We start from the raw sequence: 17,687 nt of genomic DNA, 5'->3' as shown, positions 1-17,687 counted from the left end.
TTGGGTGCGTGGGTGGGGGGCACCGAAACGAAACCGCGAATTGAATCGCTGACTAGAAGTGTGTGTAGTTGGGTTTGGGTCACACCACACCTGACGCGCTTGCGAGTCGGGCCGAGGCAGCGAGGCACACGTACACGTTGGATCCAAGAAAGTAGACAGGGAAGGGTGACAGGACACAGGAGCTTTCCTCCTTTCTTCGCCTGAAATCTCCTCAATCCTCATCCTCGCGTCCTTTTTGGTCACTTCTGGCACATGTAACATGTTCAATAATTCCTCATTGCAACGTATTCAAAACTGAATTTCCAACATGATTGGGCCAAGACGGGCATGGCAATTTTTGCAGCCGCAAAATAACAATTTTCTGAATGAGTACTAGATCACCGAATCAATGTCTAGTGCATCAGAATTCATCTTTTCCCCCACCAGAAAAGTTAGCATCAGAATTCTTGTGAGAATACACCAGCCATTGTACATCCATCCACAAGAACTAAATACAGAAAAAGATCAAGTATTTGCAGCACAGTCAGGAGGGTCTGCTGCTCTCTGAGACATAACACACTCAGAACAAAGCTTTACATCAGTATACCGTGCTTTGGCCGCCAATCGGCTAGAATCGATTTGGCAATACCTACTCAATTTCCACCAACTGACAGGAAGAACTGAAGCTAGAGGTGTTGAAACTCTTCTGCAGTGCAGACAAAAACCATGCTTCAATATCTTGACTATCTCTACCTGTAAGAAGGCAACTCTCCTGCGGGGAGCTCCCAGTTGTCATTCTCCTCATCAGTGGTCTGCTCCTTCGGCCCCTGATCATCACTGAAAGGGAATGGGCCCTTGAATCGCCTGCAGCAGAGTGATTGGGTTCAGTTAGCAGGAGTCAGGAGTTTCTTATATCGTTGCTACAACTCAAATGAACTGGATGTACTTTGAAAGGACCAAAAACAATTATCTCTTTCAAAGGGAAATGTCATTGATGTCAGATTTTGCAAAATTCAGCATAAAGCTTGCTGAAACTTTGGAATGGCAAAAAACAAACATGTCTTCACAAAGGGGAGATGCCCTTGATGCTAGGTTTTGCAAAATCCAGCATAAAACTTGCTGAAACTTTGGAATAGCAAAAAACAAACATGTCTTCAGAAAGGGGAGATGCCCTTGATGCTAGATTTTTGCAAGATTCAGCACAAAGCTTGCTGAATGTTGCAACAATGGGTATTCGATCAGGCATTTCCTTGTAGTTGAACATGCCAGGGATGTACAATCGTGTATTCAAGATCAAGAATAACACCCCGCTTTTCAAAAGGTGAACAAGAGTTATACCGGTGTAAAATATGATCACGATGGTACACAAACAGCCTAAATACCAAAAACAAAAATAGGATCTTGAATGGACCATTTCACATGAACAGCTATTTCCATTCAGAAAAAGATCGGTGCTGGGATGCTAATGTCTGTAAAACTAGCTGTCCCACCATGAGGATCATGAATGTCAACAGTAGAATGGTTGGCAACTTGGCATGCTAATGCCTAATGAGTTTGGCAAACAAACTATTGCTGTCAGATATTCGATCACATAGCATCCTAATGTAGTGCTCTATGTACAACAACTTGCACATAGGATATGTACATAAAATCAGTCACTAACACTTGCAGTTTGGTCTAAAACTAAGCTAAAAGGTCATAAAATCAGCAATCATATCATTTACTATATAGCATCTAAAATTCTAAGACAGAAAACACAGAATGACTGAATGAGAGAGACTACATCATTGATCCCAACTACCCAAGCAACTATACTGTACGCACGAATCGACAAAGCATATCGATCAAGAACGCACCTCCGGCGGAACCTCCTCGCCGCCGACCGGGCCTTGCGCTTGCGATTGTCCCGCGCGTCCTCGTGCCTCCTCCTCCGCCTGATCTCCTCCATGACGCCCGCGCGGGACACCTGCCAGTTGAACCGCCGCAGGAGCTCCTCCCCTTCCACGTCCTCGTCGGCCGCGTCCACCTTCTCGTTGTGGTACTTGGGGTTGGCCGCCGGCACCAGCGACAGCTGGGAGGGGGCGGAGAGGGCGAGGGTGGTGGCGGGGAGCGGCCGCCGCGGTAAGGAAACGAAGGTGGCGTTGGAGGAGGGGAGGCGGACGCGACGACGAGACGGGCACGGAGGCGGCGGCGGCCATGGTGGTGGTGGTGCCGGCCGGTGAAGACGGATCGGAATAGAGGCCTCTGCACTGCACGAGAGAACGAAGGAAGACGAACCCACCGCAAGCTAGAAGGGCCTGATTGGTGCCTTTGTGGGCCTGATAGGCTTGAGGTTCATTAGGCCATGTCCTTTCTTTTTCTTTAGCCCACACGGATCAGCCCATGGATCCAAACCACTTTGCAAAGGCTTCATTACCTTCTTATTATGGTTTGGTGGTGATATGCAATGCAAAGTAGAATGGCATTATTAGCCATGGAATTGCAAATAAAGATATCTGCATTGAAATTAATGCTATATATTTCGAAATTTCGGAGGATTAGTTACAAGCCTAGGAGTTATTAATTATTACTAAAATATACTCCCTCCGTTCCAAATTATAAGTCGCTTTGATTTTTTTTGGTATATCCATTTTGCTATTTTCACCATCTATAAATAGAACATTGCGTGGGATGTGTGTGTTTGTCAGACATACACCGTGATTGCTGTGATGGAGGAAAGAATGGCTACTATAGTTGTGATGCTTATGCTTATCCTTGGATGTTTCGCAGTTCTCTCACAATGTGAGTAATATTGTACAACATAGAAGCGGAGACCCTTGTGCTCCTCTAAAACTTACACTCGGGTCTGTCTACTGCAGACTCAAGCGATTTATAGCCTTCGGTCACCCGAGTGAGCCAGGGCTAAAAATCACTTGATTTTGCAAAGAAGACAGAATCGAGTGATTTGAAGCCATCAATCACCCGATTTGCAAAAACCACAAGATCCAAATCCAATGAACCAGATAAAATACAATTTAACATATTATTTTTATGAAATGCAAATTGAATAAATTCAAAAGAAAAAAATAGATAAAACATACAAATTGCAAATAAAAATAAAAGAAAAATTATCAGATCAGTTCTATGGAAAGCAAATTGAAAGAAATTCAAATGTAACAGAAAGAAATACAAATTCAACCAAATAAAATATACAGAAAATAAAAAAAGCAAAAAATGATCAGATAATTGTTCGAGTAATTCTTATTATTCTTATTTATGAATAATTAATTTACATCAATTAAGGGGGTGTTTGGTTCCTACAGGAAAATTTTAGTCCCTGTCCTATCGGATGTTTGGACACATGCATGAAGTATTAAATATAGACGAAAAAATAACTAATTACACAGATTGTGGCTAATTTGCGACACGGATTTTTTAAGCCTAATTAGTCCATGATTTGACAATATGGTGCTACAGTAAATATGTGCTAATGATGAATTAATTAGGCTTAATAAATTCGTCTCGTAAATTAGTCTCCATCTATGTAATTAGTTTTATAATTAACTCATATTTAGTTCTCCTAAATAGCATCCGAACATCCGATGTGACATGGACTAAAATTTAGTCCATGGAACCAAACACCCTCTAAATACAGAATTTACGCCTAAACAGACAGTAAAATATAGTTCAATAGGATGTAATCTACCCCTAATAACAGAATAAACCTATGCAGGGGCTACACACGTGCTAGGGGCTAGGCACAGGAGCCGAGGTGGCTGAGCAGCAGCATGCCTACGGCCTACTACCTGCTGCTGATCGATGTGGAGCACGAGAAAGCTTGCTCCAGCTTTCTGGGCGACGGCACTCGCGAGGCGCATGGGCCTTGCTGGCTGACAACGTGCTGGACTTCACCGATGTCATCCCGTGCGTTGACAGCGCCTGATCTGACGGATGAAAGATTGAGTGAGCAACGGCCAATCTTCACGGCCAATCTTCACGCGAGTGACAGATAGATTTTGGGGCTGTTTGTTACAGCAGGAACTCTAAAATTTATGTCATATGGAATATTTAGACACATGTATGAAGTATTAAATATAGACTAATTACGAAACTAATTGCATAACTTGTGACTAATTTACGAGACGAATCTTTTAAGCCTAATCGATCCATGATTTGGCAGGGTGGTGCTACAGTAAATATATGCTAATGATAGATTAATTAGACTTAAAAATTTCGTCTCGAAAATTAGCCTCCATCTATATAATTGGTTTTATAATTAATCTATATTTAATGCTCCTTATTAATATCTAAATATTCGATGTGACATGAATTTTAGGAGCGACTAAAACACCAAACGCCCCCTTAGCGTACACACACACACACACACACACATATATATATATATATATATATATATATATATATATATAGGGAGAGGCTATTCAGTAGCCGGCTACAAAATAAGTTATTCTGTAGCCACCTCCATTTACTATAATTTTATATACTAATTTACCATAATGTCAATACATATTTACGATAGTTGGGTTACTATAACACATGGGGATATTTACCATAACGTTATATTAAACCACTTAGTAAGAAGTTACTATAATCTCGTAAATTAACATAGTAATTATCATAACTCAAAGTGGCTACAGAATAAGTTATTCTGTAGCCAGCTACAGGATAGTAGTTCTATATATATATATATATATATATATATATATATATATATATATATATATATATATATATATATATATATATATATATATATATAACAATGAATAATTAACTATTGTGAGGATGAAATGGCTCGTCCCTTTCCTTTTGACCCGGGTGACCCGGGTGACGCAGGCGCCAACCATGGCGGGGGCACTACTGCCACGGGAGCGAGCCCTACGCGCGAGCGGGGAGGGTCCGCGACGCGAGTGCAAGCTACAGGAACTGGCTCGTGCGCACAGTCAGGGGGGAGTGTCGGCTCCGAGCTCCGCGATGTGGTCCATGTCTTGACTCCTTCGCAGTCGCTGACCTCCGGGCCGTGGCGGATTCCGAGAGGTGATGGGGTCCTCCAGCCTCCTTTTGAGGTCACGAGCCCTCACTTTTCTGCTTCCCCATCCTTCTCATCCCATTCTCCCGTCTCGTTTGGGGGAAGCGAAAACCCTAGCGATTCCTCTCGAATCGTGGCGGAGGGGCGGAAGGAGGCCAGGGCATGGCTTCCGCACGAGGTACGTGATCACCCCGATGCTGATTTGAGTGCTCGTCTCGTTCACTTGTGGAATCATAGCATCGAAGTTGGGGTTTGTGGGTAAATTTTTGTTCCGAGTTCGGATAAGCTGAGTTTTAGTTCATCGGAGTTAGTTCCCCTTCGTGGCGCTAATTCCGGTGAACCGGTGGTGGTCTACTTTGGGCGGTGATACTCGATCATTTTCGCAGGTTCTCCAGGCTCCTTCGTAGCCTGGGAAGAACATGGATCGGCACCTATTTACTCTGAATCGTTTCAATCGAGGGTTCGAGGGAAATGGGGGGGTTGGTCCTAGATGGCAAGGGTAGGGTAATCGAGGCTGGGTTCCGCGCGATAGAGATAGAGGTGGTGGTAGATTTCAAGGTGGTGGCTGTGGCTATGATAATAGGAACCAGTTCCGCCATAATGAGCAAGTGATTCAAGATGAACAGAGAGAGGAATCGAACCCAAATCACAAGGCTGAGTCCACTGAAGTTGAAATATCTATGAACAACAACACACAAATTATGGTGAATGATAATCAGAACGTTCAGGAGGGGGATAACGGGGGTGAAGCTCCTAGAGAGCAGCCTAACAGACCTCAGTTCTATCCCAGGTGCGGAAAAGTGGGTCACATTGCTTCTATTTGTCCTAGTCTTGTGGTGTGTTCAAGGTGTCATAAGGAAGGACATGTGGCCAGAGTTTGCTTAACCAAGATGCCCTGGGAGTTCATATCTCCTATCTATGGCTTATCTACGTATGGTCAGGGTTTTCATGTCATTGAGAGTACCAACAATGAGGAAGGGATAAAAGACATGTCTACTACTGCATTGGTGACTATCACTTCTAGACAGGCAAATGCTAGGCAAATTGAAAATGAATTCAAGCTGAAGGCTGGTCCAAATTCCTCCTAGAGATGGTTTGCTAAAAGAGTTATAGAGGGCAAATATCAGATGAGGTTTCCCAATTCCCATACTATTGATGACTTAGCTCATTTTACTGAGATGAGAATGAGATCTACACTAGATGTGGTCATCAAGGTTGAGAAATGGAATCCTATTACTAGGTCTAAGGGACCCCTTGATGTGGCTTGGTTCAGAATTTCTAACATTCCCTTTGAGAAGAGGTCTTACTCTAATGTATGTATGGTTGCTTCAAAGGTGGGGCTTCCCTTAGAAGTTCATAGAGATAGCTTGAACAAAAATGATTTTGTCAGGGTCAAAATTGGCTGTAGGGATGTTGCCAAAGTACCTACTTCTGTGGATGGGGTTCTGGATTTTCACTTTTATGACTACTTTTTCTAGAGAGAAGTGCCATAGGATGGGTATACTAATTCTTCTGGATAAGAAATGAAAGAGACCAGCCAAAGGAAGACTTTCCATCTCCTAAGAAATAGAAGATGGAACAGACTAAGTAGGCTAGCCAGTCCTCTGAAGCTAGGCCCAGCAAGAACTAGTACAAGCAAGGGGAAATAGGTTTCTGGTGATGGCTCTAGGATAGTACATCAGCAACAATCTTGTTCTGAGGAGGACAGTGAAGATGAAAGCTTACTTATGGGAGATCTTGTTGTTCCTGGTTCTGAACAACTGAGGTTTGGGTCCTTTGACACAATGGAGCTCAGGAAAGTGATTATCAATGAATATGGGTCAAACTTCATGAAATACAAACAAGATCCCCTAGTGACCATTGAAGCCAAGAAGGATCTATTGGAGAACAAGAAGGATGATATTTTCCAGTTTGATGATATTGTTGGAAAATCTGGGTCCACCAAGAAATTACCTACCATACTGGAAGTGTAAGATCTCTGGTTAGCCTAGAGGGGGGTAAATAGGCCTGTTAAAACAAAACTTAAGTAGATATCAAATTTCACACGCGGCACTACCGCTCTGACTGTGCGGCACTACCGGACAGCAGCACTGTCGGGCTAGAACAGCGGCACTGCCGCACCTACAGACAACTTTGAGTCACAATTCAAAATCAGTGAATGAAAACTTATATTAGAGAAATTCCTTAGCTTCCTGCAGGTATGAGGTTCACAGATAAAGAACTAGAAGTGGTAGGAACACCACACACAAGTAGATCGGCCAAGAACCCTAGAAACCACCTCAACAACAATATGAAATGCAAGTGAAGTAAATGAAGCACAAGGTAACACAATAATTTATCCCGTGGTTCAGCTCACCACCAAGGCTTGCCTAAGTCCACGTTGTTGAGGTTGCCACTAAGGCTAGGGCTTTGCAACCCTTCCTCCTTCTCAAGTCAAGAGAGTTAACTCTTGAGATGAGGGGTGAGTTTACTAGCTGCAAGAGATGGTTATAAACATCCCAGGGCTGCCACACAAGTTGGCAAGTGTTGACAGTAGTTAATAACCATTATAAACAGTTAATTAAACATGGATAAGGGCTTAAATGTAATCACCAATGAAGGTTTAGGGGTTTAAACTAATAAATTCTATGAGCTTTGGTGAATCTATGTTTTCAGTAGGATTTATCTAGAAAACTGCCAAGGAGGACCTAATCGTCGAAGAAAATTATGGTACCTTCGTGGGAAGACTCTAGAAGGGTTCAGAAGGCAAATCACTGAAGCGGGGCTCGACCCACTGCTATGTGGGGCCGCCCGGCCCCTATGGGTCCCACCTATCAGCCTACTTCATATGTTGGTTCCCCACCGCCTTTGAGGATGCATCTAAGCCGTTGCTTAAGTCGGTTTGATCCAAGGGCTCATGTTGGGTCCTCAGGGCTATATATACCAGCCCCTGCCTCCCTCCCTCATCAGATCCTTAGAGATCCTAAAACTCTAATTTATATTCTCCTCATGAGGATCAGAGCTAGCTATCAAGAGAAGATTATATCTCCATAGGATCTAGTCTTTAGAAATAGAGAGATAAAGAGTGAGGGAAGAGTTTGGAGGAGATGCTGGCCTATCGGTGCTCTCTCTATGGCTTGTACCTTGGTGGAAGTCAACCTTGCATCTGAGATTTCTCTGGTAATCCACTTTTGATTTAAGTAAGTAACATGTTTATATTGTTCTTCTGGTTTGCGAGTCTCTTTTGAGTGCTTTAATCTATTGGCCTTAGGTTAAAGTATTATTCGTAGTGTAAGCGTGGTGCTTAGACTTGAGTAACTCGTGGATGTACCCTACATTCTGGATCGGTGGTAGCTCACAAGGGTGACTCTTATAACCTCGTTGAATCCTCTATAGTCCACCTCCCATTTGTAGGACTAGTAGGATTTAGTTATTATAGGAAGCATACTCTATCTGTGTTTCTCTTAGTAATATCCCTAGTCGAACAATAGATGACATAGCTTATCGAGATTAGAACTAGAACACCTTAGCGATCTCTACACTCCTGACTTTCTTAAGTCTTGTTGCTACTCTGGGTTAAATTGGACCGTAGTTAACCTCACACGTTTTCCTATGGATACAATACTTGGAATACCTCTGAGTAAAAGCTACAGCGGTATCCGTGCGCTTGCAGATTTATCTGTGTCTGTTAAAAATATATCAACAAGCTTTCTAGAGCCGTTGCCCGAGAAACCGTTGCTGAATTAACTATGAACCTAGCTTAATCTTATATCATACTCTTTTATCTTTTTATTCCTTCATTCTTTTCTTTTCTATTCTATTATGAATTCTACTCCTATCTATCAATACACTAAACCCACGAGCGTAAGCTTTGGGCCACCTAAATCTATAGAGCCTATCCTAACACCTAGTTATGAGCTACGCCTGTGTTTAATAAAACTGATTTGGGATCAATCCTTCTCGGGAGAAGGCGATGAAAACCCATACTCACACCTACGAGAGTTTGAGCAGACCTGTGCATGCTTGTGTATCGCTGGCATGTCTGACAAGACCTTAAGATGGAAGTTGTTTCTATTCTCTTTGACGAGAAGAGCTAAACATTGGTATAGTCAAACTGTAGGAAGTATGCAAGAAGATTAGGAAATATTATGCTCTAAATTTTGTTTATGTTTCTTTCCAATCTCTAAAGTGGTTAGACTTTGGAAAAAGGTTCTAAATTTTAGACAACTAGAAGAAGAATCTCTTGGTACATCGTGGGATCGTTTCAATGAACTCATCTTCACTGGCCCAGACCTTGTCATTCAAGACCCTATACTTTTCAACATTTTTACATGGGTCTTAGCAAGGATTCTAGGAAATCCCTTGATGCAGCCTCTAGAGGAGCTTTTCTTCATTTGTCTGCTAGTGAAGCAAGGTCTATGCTTAATAGAATTAGTGGAATCACTCCTTGCACTAGCATTCATAATGAACTCATCGAGAAAGAGAATGAATCACCTCCCGAACAAGAAGAGAAAGTTTTGATAGCTAAATCACAACCACTCCAATCCCAGGATTTAGCTATCTCTTGAACTATCAATACCCCAAAATCCCCCGAGAGAAGAAGGAATTCCACCTTTAGAAATCCCTATTGAAATTAAGGATGACCTTCTTGGTGCTAATTTTGGGAGAACATTAAATTCTTATCTTCATAAGAGACCTTCGAGCGAATATAATTCAAATCCTCTCAAGAAGGGATCTCTTAAGAAGCATCCTTATTTCCATATGGGACATTTGGAATAATTCAAGGATGGCATGTCTAGTGATGCCATAGAAGGAGAGCCAAGCTATTTAGAAGTCAATCCTATCTTCTCCCCTTCTATGCTCACATTAGATGCCTCATCTGAACCCATCCTTAACCCTGATGATCCCTCCTATGTTCTTTCTCCTCAGTCTCATGATGACCCTAGAAATCCACTAAGACGACCAAAGCATAGGAATCATGAAAGCCATAAGGAAGACCAAGAAGAGCAACAACAATGGCTGGTGGATATTAAGAACTTATGTGCCGTTGTCATTGAATGGATGGCCGAGGTTTTAGACAAGATCAACCCGAGAGTTACCAATCTAAGGGAAATCCTAGACAATAAAATGTCCAATGAATGTCATAGGCATGAAATGATGGAGATAATGTTTTCGCCTATAGACATTCATAAAGAAACACCCTTGGAGATTGAAAAGGAAGATTTCATCAGCGAACATGGAAGTTATTTCATGAACACCTCATCAAATTCATGCTCATATGAGAAATCTCCTGAACCAATTGGTCTTTCCAACATTGCCACACATGAGATCCTCAGCCCCCTTATACTTTCTATTCATAAAGACTTTGAAGGGGTAGTTGTAGATGCATATGTTTATCATAAATATTGCAAATCTCATAGGCATGAAACTTGAGATAGGTACCCAAAGGTTGGTGTTGGAGGAGAAACCACTTCACCAATTAGAAACACAATTCAAGGGTTTCCTAAGGACAAGCTTCTGTCCTTAAACAAGCACTTTTGGGAGATAACATGAGCTTTTACCCTTTTTGCTGTGATGCCCTTGTGAAATAAGCATAGAAACATAATTGTGAAAATATTTCTTCGGGTATTATTGTCACTAACCATTCCAGGTGTAAAGCAAAAAGGATGAACGATGATGACTCAAGGTATGTCCAACCAAACACCATGCAACATTTTATCACATCCATCCAAACTTGATTTTTACCTTGAAAAATGCAAGTGTGGGGGATGAACTTCTCTAAAAAATCTTATGCCATGTTGCTAATCCACCTTGGTTGTTTCTACCTTTAAGCCATGCTCAATTTGCTAGATAATAATCATGCTCTTTCATCTTTATTTGAGTAAATCTCTATAGTGCTTTTATGTTACCTTTGTTTGCCATAGTAAGTTTTAGTTTGGAAGTACTCAACATACTTTCGAAGGTTTTTTTTCAATTAAGCAATCTACTTAGGTTAAAATGCCTTCCTTAATCAAATTAGACATGGAGTCTAGTTTGGTTATTGAACTAAAAATTGCTTTAGTAGATACTGGATATTTTGTTGGACTAACCCCTGTAGGAAACTCTTAATTTAATTTGGGTAAGTCATGAGATGAATTCAAATCAAAGATGAGCAAGGGACATGATGAACTCCAATAACATTGCGTAAAGATGACACATCTCATTCATCATGGATGAAAGAACTGCATAGAACAATGAGTGAGGCAGAAGGTGTAACAAGGTGACAAAAGATCGAAGAGCAGAAAGATGGCATGACAAAAGGATGAGAAAGGAAGGGTGAATCTAGGAGGTAAGAAGCTCATGAACAGCTCAAGCTACGAGACTAGCCGAACAAGGAAAACTTCAAAGGGAAGGACCATCATGAGTCATCTACCCTTCATCATATGGTGACATCATGCTCCAATGACAAAGGTAACATCCTAAGGTAAATGGTCGTTATTTAATAAGTTTTTTCTTCATTCTGGTAGGCACATAAATAAGAAACAAAATATATATGAGTTACAATTTACCTAATCAAACCTGATTAGCTCAACATGTCTTATTCTTTAAGATTGTTCCTAGCACCACTTTCTTGATCTCATAGTTTTAACCAAATAAGCTAAAACATTATGCATCTTACTCTAGAAGATGATAGTCATAATCATGTAAAGATTGATACATTATGTAGAGATAGACAATCCTTCCATGGGTTAAGTAATTCAACCCTTTCTGCCAAATGAACTTAAATACTACATTCTCAACCTTTTGATCTTATCACCCATATTATAATTGAACAAAGCACACAACATCAACTTCATCTTGTTAAGTGTGCCTAAGGCTAGAGAAGAATAAATAAAGTTTTGGTTCTTTTCATGTTTTCCCACCAACAGAGCCCATGCACTTGATCTCTACCTTGTCTGTATTAGCAAGACACACTTCAAGTAGAGTGTGGGAGAGTCATTGATTCTCCAATTTCTACAAGTGAAGGTCCTGAACCTATCAAACCAAAAATAAAAACTCAAAACCAAGACGGGTTTGACGAAAGAAGGTAACATCATCATTAGAGACACTGTCACAAGATATGCAGTCATCTGGGTCTCCATCGCTGAGACCGGATGATGCACCCAAAAGGTAAAGAATTCTTCTCGAGCCGAGTCCTGTTTGGAAGACTTAAAAATCTGAACCCTGGCCATGAGGTAACATCGGTAGTTATTCATATTTACTTTTTAGCATTGCATTTAGAAAAGAAAAATAATAAAAAGTTTTTCATTACTGTATTACATCATTGCATCATTAAAGCTTAAAGCCCCATGCGAATAAATCTATGGGGTATAAAAGATCGTAGGAATATTTACTATGGTGGCATAAATATATAAAAATACCATATATACATATTTCTTTCTATAAATAAGAAAATCCAAAAATATTAAAAAGACATCCTGTTAGAACTTGGTCAATTAAGAAATCTGTCTAAACCTCTAAGGACAACAAATCTCTGAATGGCTGACCGCTAACCCCTTATTCTAGTATGTGCCACAAGTTTTAGTGTTCTTGTTGGCGTATTTTGCAAAATGATCAAGAGTAACGCCATCCATCCAAAGTACATTCTTTCAAACTATGGCTACACCTGCTACGCGAGGAACACAACTTCTGGACAGATAAGAAAGACCATGACAACATCCAGCTTGGGGGAGGAGCATCCTCCATGTATCTAACTAAGTATTTCTTTCTCTTTTTGCTTCTACTATTTTAAGTTTGCTTCATATTTGCAAAAGAAATAAAAAGATGCATAACAAACTAAAACAAAATAAAAATTTATCTTAGCTATATATATATAATAATAATAAGGTGTGATTTTAAATTATGAAAACAAAATAAAAAGTATTTGTCTAGTTTTCTGTTTTTAAGAGTTGAATAAAATAAAGAGAACTCAGAATAATCTCTTAAATAGAAATGATAAATAGTTGCTCTGTTGTAATTCCTTTTAAGTACCTAGTTTTCAACCTTGAGTTCTCTCAAGTTTTGGATACAACTAATTTGATATAAAGATTTACTCCGAACTTGAAACTCGTGGGTAGCGAATTTTTTATCTAAGTCTAGGTAATTGACGGATATGATATAAGAAGGTCTGAGCTGCTGTTTATCTTGTTCCTACTGACACTAAAGTTCTGGAGATTTACTTTTTGAAAAATACAAAAATGTTACATGATGAGTTCCTGTATGACAAAGCCTGGATTCCCACCAGAGCCATACATATTATTTAGGCTAGGAAAACTTCCATATATATGCTGCTTGCTTTTGCATTGAGTTTTGTCAAGCTTGTCGTGATGCGTACAGGCCCGATCTTCCGAGAGGTAGCCGATAAGTTTGATTTGTGGAGATCTCGACATTGGCGATCCGGCTTCAAATCAGACACGATTCGAACCCTGCAACCGTTACACCACTGCTCCGTTGGTTATCAACCAAGCACAACTTGATTGACCTCGCTAAGAAGGCTTTTCCTGCAAGCGAATCGAAGAGCACAAACAAGAAGGTAAAACACGCAATCTGAAATTGCAAATATGAATGACGTGGATATCAATAGAGGATTTAAGAACTCGGTTCCAAAGGACTAATCGACACAGTGGAGGAGATCAAGAACGGGGGCCCTGGATCACTGTAAAAGGATTTGTCACCACAGTTACAATGAACGATTCAGTTTCTCGATGGAAAACTAAACTCTAAACAAAACCCCATTGTGTAGCAGCGGCGGTGGCTGTGTTTATAGTCTAAGACTCGACCTAGGGTTGGGGACAGCTAGGGGTTGGGCGCCCACAACTTGGGCTTAAGGCCCGACACGATACATGGCCAAGTTGGCCCAAATAGGTGACGCAGCACCTTGCCGTGGTCACACAGAATGATCCACGGACCTTCTGGAGCTGGGACCAGATCCAAAACGACGGCGTCGTCGTCCCCTTTCCAACGCATCCAAGAACGGCCCGTTTCAATGTCGTATGAGGAAGTTATGACCGAAACAGTGACGACGTGTCTGCTGAATCCGAGGGCGACGTGGCAGCTGAGTTGGGAACGAATTGGAACTTGGGGAAGACCATGGCGTCGATGTGTCCAGCATGGCGATGTCCTCATCATCCTCCCCTTCTCGAATTGGAGTCATCCTCGATGGACGACTCCATCTTGGCGATGTCCTCATCATCCCCTCCTTGTAGAATTGGAGTCGTCCTCGACTCCATCCCATCATCAGCGAACTCCTGCAAAAGGTTAGTGACAGCAGGCAATGCACCAGACATAAAAGGTTGACAAAACATAGTATAACATGGTGCATCAAGATTATCACATAACTCAGCAGTAGCAGGAGTTGTAGCAAGAAAAGCACCTCCTTTTAACTTAATCCCATTATTTTTAGCAATGTCTGTTGGAGGTTTATTTTTTATCTCATTAGCATGTTTAATAATATCCGTAGGAGACAAAGGCAGCAATGTAATTTTCTTGTCCTTATGTATGATAGTGTATGTATTAGTTCTACCATGGTGTAAAGCATCATTATCAAATTCCCATGGGCGACCTAACAAAATGGAACAAGCTTGCATAGGGACAACATCAAAATCAGCAGTATCATGATAAGAGCCTGTGAAAAAGCTAATGCGTGCTGATTTAGTTACCTTAGTCTTACCACTATTATTGAACCATTGAAGTTTATATGGATACGAATGTTGTCGTGTGGTCAAGCCAAGCTTGTCAACCAAATCTAAACTCACCAAGTTGTTGCAACTCTCGCTATCAATGATAGTGAGAACACGACAACCCTGCACAATGAGATACATGTGAAACAAATTGTGGCGTTGGATCTTCATCTCTTCTTCATGACCCACACGTGTACTCAACACACGCTGCACAAGAAGGCTAGGGTAGTCCGCGGCAGCAGCCACGGAGTCAATGGTGATGGCCTCCTTGTCTTGATCGCCCTCGATGGGATCTGCATCAATGTTAGCAGCAAGGGCTAAATCATCTTCAACATCACTAGTACTTACATATCCATCTTCGGTAGCAATGAAAGCGCGACGACTGGGGCATTCCTTCATGACATGTCCCATGCCTTTGCATCGGTGGCAAATGATTTTAGAGCTGGACGAGGAGGAGCTAGTAGAAGCACCCAGAGTGCCACCTTTCTTCAGCTGTGGAAACTGCATATTAGATAATTTACTTACCCCAGAAGAAAATAGAGGTGTAGATGGCTGTGGTGCAACAGGAAGCTTGGGCGTCTCCGGCTCGGAACGCTGCTGAAAATTCCTCCCATTGTTAGACCTGAAAGGCTGGTGTTGTTTGCGTCCCTGTACTTCTTGTTCGGCCTTAATAGCAAGATGATACAATTGAGAAAAATTGCGCCATTCTTTGTAATCAAGTATGTTCTGTATATCATGGTTTAAACCACAAAAAAAATCTAGCACTAGCATCATCATCATCTTCATTTATACCACAACGTGCTAAACCAATAAGCAATTCTTGATAGTATGCTTCTACTCCTTTATCACCTTGTTTTAAAGTTTGTAGTTTCAAACGTAAATCATGTTGGTAATAAGGAGGAACAAAACGAGATTTCATACGTTGCTTTAAAACATTCCAAGTTTGAGGCACAGCAGCAGCATTATTGGCATTGCAAAGATCACTCCACCAGAACAAAGCAAAATTAGTAAACTCACTAGTAGCAAGTCTAACTCTATGCTCAGCAGGAACATTATGAGAATCAATTTTTTGTTGAACAGCAAGCTCCCAATCTAAATATGCCTCTAGATCAACATTACCAGCAAAAGGAGGTAGACTAAATTTAATTTTAGCAAAAGGATCATTATTACCATGATTATTACCTGCCATACCGCGACGATTGAAGTTGAGGCGGCGACGGGCACCACCGTCAGCATACGCATCTTCATCACCAAAAGCATCCGCATCTTCATCAGCAGCACGATAAGGTGGAGGGCGTTGCTCAAGCTGTTCAATGCGGGTGACCAGATTGTTCATGTTGCGCGTCAGCTCGGTCATAAGATTGCGTTGTTCAGTCATGAACGTTGCAAGCTCGCCCTTGGACACACACTCATTGAAGTCCGTCGGAGTTCCTGCCATGGTTAGAAGATAGAAAAAGACAACACCAAAGTATTATCCCTATCAACTAAAAGGAAACAAGTGGTGGTGATGGTGGTGAAAGTGGAATGCAAAATCACAAGCAGCTTACCACCGTCTTGCCTGTATTCTTACCAACGCCAAACAGGAGCAAAACCAAAGTGGCGAAGCAATCTGTTGTTGAGCGTGGGTAACAGTTACAAGATGAACCTGTACTAACAGAAGAATATGTGGAGCTATGGGTAGGCACACAATATGATAGCAAGGATTAGCAATTAACGAGTGCAGAGTAGCGATTGTTCAATCTGGATCCAAAGTACAAATCACAGGTGCTGGCTAAGATATGTCGAGACGTAGCGCAACAAGGTGAAAACAAAGGACGATCGAAAGAACTCACAGAACAAGCAAATAGCCCAGATATCTCCTTTTTCCTGAATTTTTCCCGAATTTTTCCAAAAGGCACTAGTAGGAAACAAACTTTTTTTTTACTATTTTTTTTATACTTTTCTCTGAACAAGGATCACAAAAGATACAACCACAAAAATTGGCACCTACAACTGAGGTGGGATGTGGTCTACAGAAATTCAGCATGTTCTCTGAAAAGCGTGCAAAAACTTTGACAATTTTTTTCTATATTTTCCTGAATTTTTTTGGCAATTCTGATGAAACCAAATAGGGCAAAGCCCAGTTTGGGTCGGGTCCAAATGGTGTCAAGAAGCTGCACAAAAAATTTCAGATTTTTCTAATAAACGAGCGAAAAGTTATGCCTGTTTTACCGAAGGTATCTCAAGGTATGTTTTCCGGGAGGCACAACACGGCGGCGGCAGTTAGGGCAAAGCGTCCCTAAACTCTAACACCGATCACAGTAGTAGGTATTCGCCTGATGATGTAAGGAGGGCTACGATGCAGGCAAAATAAGAGCGGCTGGCAACCTATCTAGGGTTTGCGCGGCGGCGAGAAGTTACACAAGGCGGCTAGCGGGGCAAGTCGAGTAATGTGGTGGCTTTGACTTGTTGTTTGGGAACGGTGGATGGGATAGCGGCGGAAAACAAAATCACTGCAACGGGCGATTGAACTACGACCACGAACATAATCCTAAACCAGCAACAAGACTCGACCACGGACACAAACTCAACAACACGAATCTGAAACGAAATTGCAAAGGCACAAAGGGTGATAGGACAGCGGAAATTGAAATATTTTTGGGCTTTTTGTGGACTCTAGGTAATGAACAAATATGAATCTAAGGCAAACGAGATTATACCTCGCGGTAAACCTAAAATATCTGATACCAATTGATGCGTACAGGCCCGATCTTCCGAGAGGTAGCCGATAAGTTCGATTTGTGGAGATCTCAACGTTGGCGATCCGACTTCAAATCAGACACGATTCGAACCCTGCAACCATTACACCACTGCTCTGTTGGTTATCAACCAAGCACAACTTGATTGACCTCGCCAAGAAGGCTTTTCCTGCAAGCGAATCGAAGAGCACAAGCAAGAAGATAAAACACGCAATCTGAAATTGCAAATATGAATGATGTGGATATCAATAGAGGATTCAAGAA

The 17,687-nt window shown here is 41.4% G+C and overlaps 1 pseudogene; it reads right to left on the bottom strand.

Moving 5' to 3' along the window:
* Positions 1-361: 361 nt before the first annotated feature.
* LOC136472534 (small ribosomal subunit protein bS21c-like) lies at positions 362-2,277 on the bottom strand (annotated as a pseudogene).
* Positions 2,278-17,687: the final 15,410 nt, after the last annotated feature.

This window comes from Miscanthus floridulus, chromosome 8 (genome assembly GCF_019320115.1).
Source record: "Miscanthus floridulus cultivar M001 chromosome 8, ASM1932011v1, whole genome shotgun sequence".
NCBI lineage: Eukaryota > Viridiplantae > Streptophyta > Magnoliopsida > Poales > Poaceae > Miscanthus > Miscanthus floridulus.
This window is presented reverse-complemented; position numbering and strand designations above follow the sequence as displayed.